Raw genomic sequence first — 9,455 nt, forward strand, 5'->3', positions numbered from 1 at the left:
ATCCAGGTAGGCACCTTTATTCAGAACCACAGAATAATAACGACACCATGCTGTTGAATCAGGTGTCTTATATACCTTGAAAATCCTAGGTTAATTAGAAAGCACTACCAATTAACATTTTAAAGAGACTGTGCACTATTCCACATGCTTAAAAATTCCTTTAAAACAAAATATATAAAAATATAATAAAAATAATGCATTAATGCATCTGTCACTACTAAAATGCTGATAGCTTAAAAATAAACAAAACATTGTGCACTGTTACCATAGTGTTTAACTTTGTAATAAAATTTGCTTTGTGCGGATGAGATGGTTTTCTTGGTCTTGTTGACAACCCTGCTGGAAAAAGAACACTATATCTTAACCAAGTTAAACTATGCTGTACAATAGGTCTTTCCTTAACATAGACCAAAGTGCAGAACAGAGTTGGGCTTAGATTGAAAACTGTTCTCCAAGTAATTTTTGTATATGGTGACATCCAAATAATGCAATTGGTCTAAGATGCAGATGTCATCAAGGTAAGCCTGAATGCTGGTGGGTTTTTAGGGATGCCAAACAAAACCTTTCTACATGTAAATAATTGTAGAGCTTCTCATTGATGGAAGGACTGTTGAATATTGCCCATCATTTTGAAGCATGTTATGAATGTAAGCCTCATAGTCTGCAGCAAACATCAACACTATTAACTGTTTAATAAAGTTGAACCCTTCTTTAGAGAAGTTGCCAGCTAATGAAGTCTTTCTGTCCATAGATATTTTCCTAAAATCCTTTTCCACCAAATTCTCAAAAAGATATGAGTGGGTGTAGTGGGGGTTAAATACACTTGACCTGTCTCCATAAATTGCTGTTTAACTCAACCAGGGACTGTGAAAGATTCATAGGTCTAGAAGGGACAAACAGTCATCCAGTTCTAAGTCCGTGTAATTATAAATGGCAAAGTTATCCTTTCTTAAAATAGTACACATGTCATTAAGGCCCCCTATACCATTGCCTTTAATACTGTTAATGTGGTCCACAGCAAATTCTGTGTTTGAAGTGTTTAGTGTTACTTCAAAAACTTTCCTCATTCACTACCTGGGTCCATGCCCTGGGTGCCTGTTTAAATCCTGGTTGACACCCTTCCTACCTGTATTCTGCCAAGTCTCTTTCCAGCTTTCTCAATTTTCTGTTTAAAACCTTGTCACAAAACATATCAACTTTGTTAAACATTAGATCATAGTCACTTTTAAAAAGCAGAAAGTCTGCATCAGTTGTTATTTTAGTATTCAATATTTCCAAATCCTCTAATAATGAACAAGCTTTACATTCATATTCAGAAATCATTAGGTTCAACATTTCCACACCTGCTCTATCAAAAATATCACATAACTTTTCATAGTAAGGAGTACCTGCTTGCACATTATTCCTAGAACATTCTCTAAGGTAATCAATCTCTTGAGCAAGTATAGCTTGTCTTTAAATTCATCAAAGTCTTGTTCAAATTTGGAAAAATTGTGATTGTTTACAGTACCTTTAGAAAAGCCAAACTGTTGTCCAGCCCATCTAGAAAAATTAAAGTCTCTAGGTCTATTCCCAGTTCTGTTGTTCCTTGTATTCTCATTCTCCTCGATTAATTCTTGCATCAAAGGTAGGTAAACCTTTGAAAAGTTCGCACCAGCTGCATGCTGTTGATTACAAGCAAATGCTGGTGAAACTGTACCATTAGATTTTAACAAAGAAGTAAGCTCAAAGTGTCCAATCCAGTAGCCATGGTGAGAAAAGCAGCAAAGAAGTCAAACAAACAGCAGAGAACCAAACCAGGAAGTAAATGCACACACACCTTTATTCAGAACCACAGAATAATAGACACCATGCTGTTGAATCAGGTGTCTTATATACCTTGAAAATCCTAGGTTAATTAGAAAGCACTACCAATTAACATTTTAAAGAGAAAAATTCCTTTAAAACAAAATATATAAAAAATATAATAGATTGCTTAAAAATAATGCATTAATGCATCTGTCACTACTAAAAATGCTGATAGCTTAAAAATAAACAAAACATTGTGCACTGTTACCATAGTGTTTAACTTTGTAATAAAATTTGCTTTGTGCAAAAGTTGCACTTCTTTTGAAAATTGGGATGAGATGGAGTGACTTGTATAATTTAAGGCTAATGCCTAGTATGGGTATGACAATATTTTTCTTTTCTTGGTCTTGTTGACAACCCTGCTGGAAAAAGAACACTATATCTTAACCAAGTTAAACTATGCTGTACAATAGGTCTTTCCTTAACATAGACTTTGTATAGTGTAGCATTAAGTGAAAATCATGCCCATGTGTATGAGTACTTGCCATAAGTAATTGTGTGGGGAATGTCAAACTAAAGTCTTGCCCTTCTTAGTTTCAATAGCGGCTTGATACTGATCGGGTCTCCCAGCATCTAACTTTAATTGCCAGAGGAGTTCTCGATATTCTAAAGTTGATTCCCAATCACCCCCCCTGGCATCAGGCTTAACTTGCTCCAGTACCATAAATTTCAGTTTTATGTTTGGACAGGTCAGGGAGTGCTTATAAAAGCGTTGGTTTCCTTCTTTTTGTTTATATCATAAAATGCTGAAACTGCTGCATGTGGTGCAGAAGCCTAAATAGACCACCTTGCTACCACATGTGAAATGGCCTGTGGGGTAGATTTTAAACCTTCTGGATGGAATGGTGATACTTTTTCTTCCAAGATGGCATGGCATTGGCTACATGCCCCACATTTAAATGTTCCCTTTCTTGCTGGGTTAGTTTTCCTTGCAATGTTCTGCTTTTCTCAAACATTTCCTTGAGATTGGTACCCCTTCTCCTTACAAATGAAGGTTGGTCAGGCAATAGCCCCTTAAACTCTTCAAAGAGGGCAAGTACAGGCCAGTACTTTCTTACAGATTCCTCCATTTCCCTTGAGTGCAAAGAGTAGGTGTAGATAAAACTGTTCTTAAATTCATTGTTGATAACGGGAACAGAGCTAGCTGGTATTTACCCAGAAGGTGGATAGACAGTTCCTCTTTTGGAATTTACCTCCTCGGCCAGGCTTTTGAAGAGGTCCAGAGGATAGCCCTTTCTAAGAACAGACTTTCCAAAAACCTGACCTCTGCCATGTAGTCGTCATGTCCACTGCAAATCCTGCTTGCCCTGATGAGTTGTCCTTTGACAATGCCTTTTTTCTGAAAAAGGATGTGCACTCTCAAAGTGCAGAACAGAGTTGGTAACAGTAGGTTTTCGATACAGCTTAGAATAATAACTGTTCTCCAAGTAATTTATGAATATGGTGACAACCAAATTATGCAATTGGTCTGGAACGGTGGAGTGAGTGAACTGCAGAAAATTGGTACTTGCATTGATGTGAGCAAAAACCTCAAAAGCTCATCCTCAGACCCAAGATGCAGATGTCATCAAGGTAACGTCTGTAGAGTAGTAGATGTTGCTCCCAAGGGGATCAATACAAACTTGTGCTCCCATTAAGGTGGCACAGGATGCCCCCATTGCTACTCCTTTACTTTGCTTGAAGATTTCTCCATTGAAAAGATGAAGTTGTTTTTCCATGAATTCAATGACCAAGTTGCTTAGTCTGTTGTTCAAATCGGTTTCATTGGTGAGAAACTCACCAAACCAGTCCAGACCCTCATCATGTGGAATGCTAGAAAAGAGATCCTTGATGTCAATGGTCACCAGCAACAGGTCAGGAGAAAACTTGGTAGTGGGAAAATCACACAGAAAGTGCCAGGAGTCCTTGCATACATGCGTAAGCAGGGGGGTGAATCTCTTAGTCAAACAATCAATAAATTTACTGATGGGCTCCGTGATTCCTCCTGTCCCTGCCACTATTGGCCTGAATGCTGGTGGGTTAGTTCCCTTATGAATTTTAGGGATGCCAAACAAAACCGGTATCCTTGGTTTTTCTACATGTAAATAATTGTAGAGCTTCTCATTGATGGAATTTTGCAGCAATAAATCGTACAAATGGTAGTTGATTTGCGCTAGAGCAATATTGACTTCATTTCGTGAGACTGTTGAATATTGCCCATCATTTTGAAGCATGTTATGAATGTAAGCCTCATAGTCTGCAGCAAACATCAACACTACCCTCCGCCTTTGTCCGCTTCATTATCCTTACATTTTCGTCCTTTAACTGTTTAATAAAGTTGAACCCTTCTTTAGAGAAGTTGCCAGCTAATGAAGTCTTTCTGTCCATAGATATTTTCCTAAAATCCTTTTCCACCAAATTCTCAAAAAAAGATATGAGTGGGTGTAGTGGGGGGTTAAATACACTTCTGCGGCTTGGACCTGTCTCCATAAATTGCTGCCTTAAAATAGTGTGTTAAATTCAAACCCCTGGTAAAGAGTTTTAACTCAACCAGGGACTGTGAAAGATTCATAGGTCTAGAAGGCACAAATTGCAAGCCACGCGTGAACACGTCAAACACCCAGTCATCCAGTTCTAAGTCCGTGTAATTATAAATGGCAAAGTTATCCTTTCTTAAAATAGTACACATGTCATTAAGGCCCCCTATACCATTGCCTTTAATACTGTTAATGTGGTCCACAGCAAATTCTGTGTTTGAAGTGTTTAGTGTTACTTCAAAAAAACTTTTTTTCCAACTCTGTTCTGCACTTTGAGAGTGCACATCCTTTTTTCCAGAAAAAAGGCATTGTCAAAGGACAACTCATCAGGGCAAGCAGGATTTGCAGTGGACATGACGACTACATGGCAGAGGTCAGGTTTTTGGAAAGTCTGTTCTTAGAAAGGGGCTATCCTCTGGACCTCTTCAAAAGCCTGGCCGAGGTAAATTCCAAAAGAGGAACTGTCTATCCACCCCTTCTGGGTAAGCATACCAGCTAGCTCTGTTCCCGTTATCAACAATGAATTTAAGAACAGTTTTATCTACACCTACTCTTTGCACTCAAGGGAAATGGAGGAATCTGTAAGAAAGTACTGGCCTGTACTTGCCCTCTTTGAAGAGTTTAAGGGGCTATTGCCTGACCAACCTTCATTTGTAAGGAGAAGGGGTACCAATCTCAAGGAAATGTTTGAGAAAAAGCAGAACATTGCAAGGAAAACTAACCCAGCAAGAAAGGGAACATTTAAATGTGGGGCATGTAGCCAATGCCATGCCATCTTGGAAGAAAAAAGTATCACCATTCCATCCAGAAGGTTTAAAATCTACCCACAGGCCATTTCACATGTGGTAGCAAGGGGTGGTCTATTTAGGCTTCTGCACCACATGCAGCAGTTTCTTTTATGATATAAACAAAACCTGACCTGTCCAAACATAAAACTGAAATTTATGGTACTGGAGCAAGTTAAGCCTGATGCCAGGGGGTGATTTTAGTTTGACATTCCCCACACAATTACTTATGGCAAGTACTCATACACATGGGCATGATTTTCACTTAATGCTACACTATACAAAGTCTATGTTAAGGAAAGACCTATTGTACAGCATAGTTTAACTTGGTTAAGATATAGTGTTCTTTTCCAGCAGGGTTGTCAACAAGACCAAGTTATTACAAAGTTAAACACTATGGTAACAGTGCACAATGTTTTGTTTATTTTAAGCTATCAGCATTTTTAGTAGTGACAGATGCATTAATGCATTATTTTTAAGCAATCTATTATATTTTTTATATATTTTGTTTTAAAGGAATTTTTAAGCATGTGGAATAGTATATAAGACACCTGATTCAACAGCATGGTGTCTGTTATTATTCTGTGGTTCTGAATATATATATATATATATATATATATATATATATATATATATATATATATATATATATATATATATATATATATATATATATATATATATATATATATATATATATATATACACACATATATCTATATATATAATATATATATATATATATATATTTTATATATATATATATATATATATATATATATATATATATATATATATATATGTATAATATGCCTGTCTGTCTAGATATATATGTCTGTATATATATATATATATATATATATATATATATATATATATATATATATATATATATATATATATATATATATATATATATATATATATATATATATATATATATATATATATATATATATATATATATATATATATATGTATATACACATTATATACATATATACATACATACATACATCTACCTATAAAAAACATTTTCTCTAATGTTGAATGACTGTGCTGCATGATGTTTGACAGTACCTTTATTGCCTTTTATTTAAATACAACTTCTATGAGGGACTTCTTGCCATATTGACTGGTTTATTTAGTACATCCCATACACAACACAGGTTTTATACTGGCAATTAACTTTCTACTACTTTTATATTTATTTCTTATGACAGTACATGGAAGATTATTACTAACCTGCCTTGCGACACAGCATTTGCAGCCTACACGCATGGGCTTTCTGATTCACAGCCTGCTTCGCTGCAGCTGTCGAAGACATAGAGGAATATTTACCCATACCTATCCATAATATACACAAGCTAGGCAATTATTAAACAGTTAGTAGAATGAGTACTTACACATAGCTGGGGCATCACCCCTCTGCCTAGCTTTTTGGATCCACTGATCCAAGAGCTCCTTCTTCCTCTGTTTCAAATCAGCATAGTGATGCCTGACCTGCTCACCAGTTTGAGGGATACCAGTGGCACTGGTGAAGTCACGGGCGAGACGGTCCCAGGCTTCCACTTTATACTGGGAGCCCTAGTACTGTCCCTGCAGCAGTCTCTGTTCATGGTTTTTTACCAGGAGTCCTGCCATGACTTTAGACTCCTGGATGCCCCAGCTCTGCGCTCAGAAGCGTGATCCTTCCCCATCACCAGCCATTGTGCCTACAGAAGGAAGCTACAACCAGTTATGAGATGTATTCCGACATATGGGGTTTAAATAGGGCCGATTTCCCACACTTTGCTGTGATTGGACAGTTTTGAAAATGCTAAGCTACGAGCAAACCTGCTTACCTAAGGTTGGCATTGCTTAAAGGGGCATACCAATGGGCAAATCTATTTAGCTGAGCTACTCGTTGCTTACACCTGGTAAGCAGAGGTGTGCAATGCTTAGCATTGCTAATTTTTACTTTTACACACTATTTGCTGTTTGGCATTGATTTATCATTCATTGCATGTTATAAATTTGTTTAGTATCCGTGCTTCATGTGTACGTATACTGTATGGGGCACTTGTTTTTATTGGGGGATTTCACCACTTTATTACAATGACACCTCACAGCTGAACTTAATGCAGTACTCCAGTTCACAAATATGTTATTTAGTAGGTTATACAACAAAAAAAAAAAATTATAAATTCCTTTCACATGTAAAATGTGAGTTTACTAGAGTAAGGATTGAACCCAGAACGACTGCTCACAAAGCAAATGCTCTATCCACTACACTATTGCAGTACTGCTTCTATTGAGAGAATCTTGCTATTTAACTTTTTGTGCAGTTTAAGCTGGAGTATGTTATCACTTTTATAAAAAAATAAAATTGTGATTGTTTTCATAGCTGTCATACACTCAGGGGACAACTCTCAACAGAATCAGGGACAAAGCCAGACAAAATTGGGGACAATCAGGGACACTTTTAACATATTAGTTGTATTAACTTGAGACATTTACGCCATTACAGAATGTGAATTAATGTATATTTCCTGCAGTGAAATAAGTGATCAGCTCTTAAGTATTGTCATTATTTATTCAATATAATTCCAATGGCAAAAGTGTTAAGAGGGATTCAGAGGGACAATGCTAACATTTGCGTGTACATCAGGGACGTCACTGAAAATCAGGGACGGTTGTGAGGTATGTATTTGTTGTACTATGAGCATTCTCACTCATTGTAATTGCCAAATGGCTGTGCTCTCAGACACACCTCCTGCACTTGTCCACGCTCCGTGTTCGTTTAGGTGCTGAGGCAGCGTGCCTTCATAAATATGCATGACGCACTGCCATGCTGCACTTAAATGGTCATTTCCATGCAGGAATAACTTACTCCTGCATGGAACATTGCTGAATCCTGGGGTACTACTAAATACTTCAAGATATATTAGATTTAACTTGTGAGAACAGTGCCTATTTATATCATATATATGCTGTTGTATGTACATAGTTCTCAACTGTTTAGTATGGTACATTATGGGCCGAGCTATACAAAATGGTGGTGCAAAGACACATCAACAGGAAACATTTTTACATTGTGTGCTCATGCGTTAGTAGCAAGGTGGTGTTATAACAGATTTTCCATAAAATCCCATTCCCAGTATTGTCATATATCTTCATCAAAGGACCACATATACCGTGCAGGAGGCATTACATTCTACAAAAATCATGACAGGTGAGAGGTATGTTTGTGTACACTAACTACACTAGATAGCTAGACATTTCTCACTTGGCTGCTGTGCTGCGGTAGAAGTAGAACCCACAGGCAGTGAGTACAGGAAGACTGACCATTTTATTTTACAAAATAATATTTCAGACAACCGTCTCCTTTAGAATAGTTATTGATTCCTGTTTTTGCAAATCCTGATATTACACACATGCATAGCTGTGTCTGGTGTCAGATTAGAACCCACAAGCAGTGATTACAGGAAGACTGAGCACTGTCCTTTAAACACGTAATTATCAAAGCACCATCTCCTTTTAACCATTATTGCTTACCATTGCATGAAATCTGGCATTTACACACATGGATGTCTGTCTAGGTATTCTGTTAACTTAACCCTATACCCTGTTCATTCACTGTTTGCACTATACATGAGCAAAACACGTTTGAACCTTCATCTGGGTATTGCACTGCATTTATTTCTAACATATATCCATACATTATATATTGTCTTAAGTTTTTGCAGTTGACTGGTGTCCGATTAGAACACACAAGCAGTGAGTACAGGAATACTGCACACTTTACTCAACATAAATGAATTATCAAAACATCATCTCCTTTTAACTTTTATTGATTAATGTTGCATAAAATCTGGCATTTACATGCATGGATAGCTATGTAGTGGTCTGTTAACTTACCCGTATACCCTGTTCATGGATTGAGTGCAACCTACAGCATATTTCAGACAATGAGCACACTAGAACAGTGACTGTTAATCTGGATAGACCACAACATTAACTGATGGCTGGAAGCTAAGCTACATGGTATTGCATGCCTACTTGCTTTAACTTGCTTGCCTATTTCAGGTAGGCAGTGACACATTAATAAAGATGTAAGATGTCCCAGGTATGTCATAACTGACTGTAAAGTCTGCAAAATCTGTAGTTAATTTATTGTATTATTAAGTTATGCATTAAGTTATTAATTTGATGATTTCCCTACTTATCATACAATTGTATCATCCTGGCCAACCACCCTGCATGGGACAGGATATTGTGAGCCCTTTTTTCTGCAGCCATGGTAAGAGAAGCAAACTGTTATGCA

General features: G+C 36.9%; 1 long non-coding RNA gene across 1 annotated transcript; it reads left to right on the forward strand.

Moving 5' to 3' along the window:
- Positions 1 to 313: 313 nt before the first annotated feature.
- LOC122810087 lies at positions 314 to 2,407 on the forward strand. Its single transcript, XR_006366054.1, has 2 exons — positions 314 to 390; positions 2,262 to 2,407. It is a non-coding gene; the product is annotated as an uncharacterized LOC122810087 (long non-coding RNA).
- Positions 2,408 to 9,455: the final 7,048 nt, after the last annotated feature.

The sequence above is a fragment of the Protopterus annectens genome, chromosome 8.part1 (genome assembly GCF_019279795.1).
Source record: "Protopterus annectens isolate FY-2018-M chromosome 8.part1, PAN1.0, whole genome shotgun sequence".
Lineage (NCBI taxonomy): Eukaryota > Metazoa > Chordata > Ceratodontiformes > Protopteridae > Protopterus > Protopterus annectens.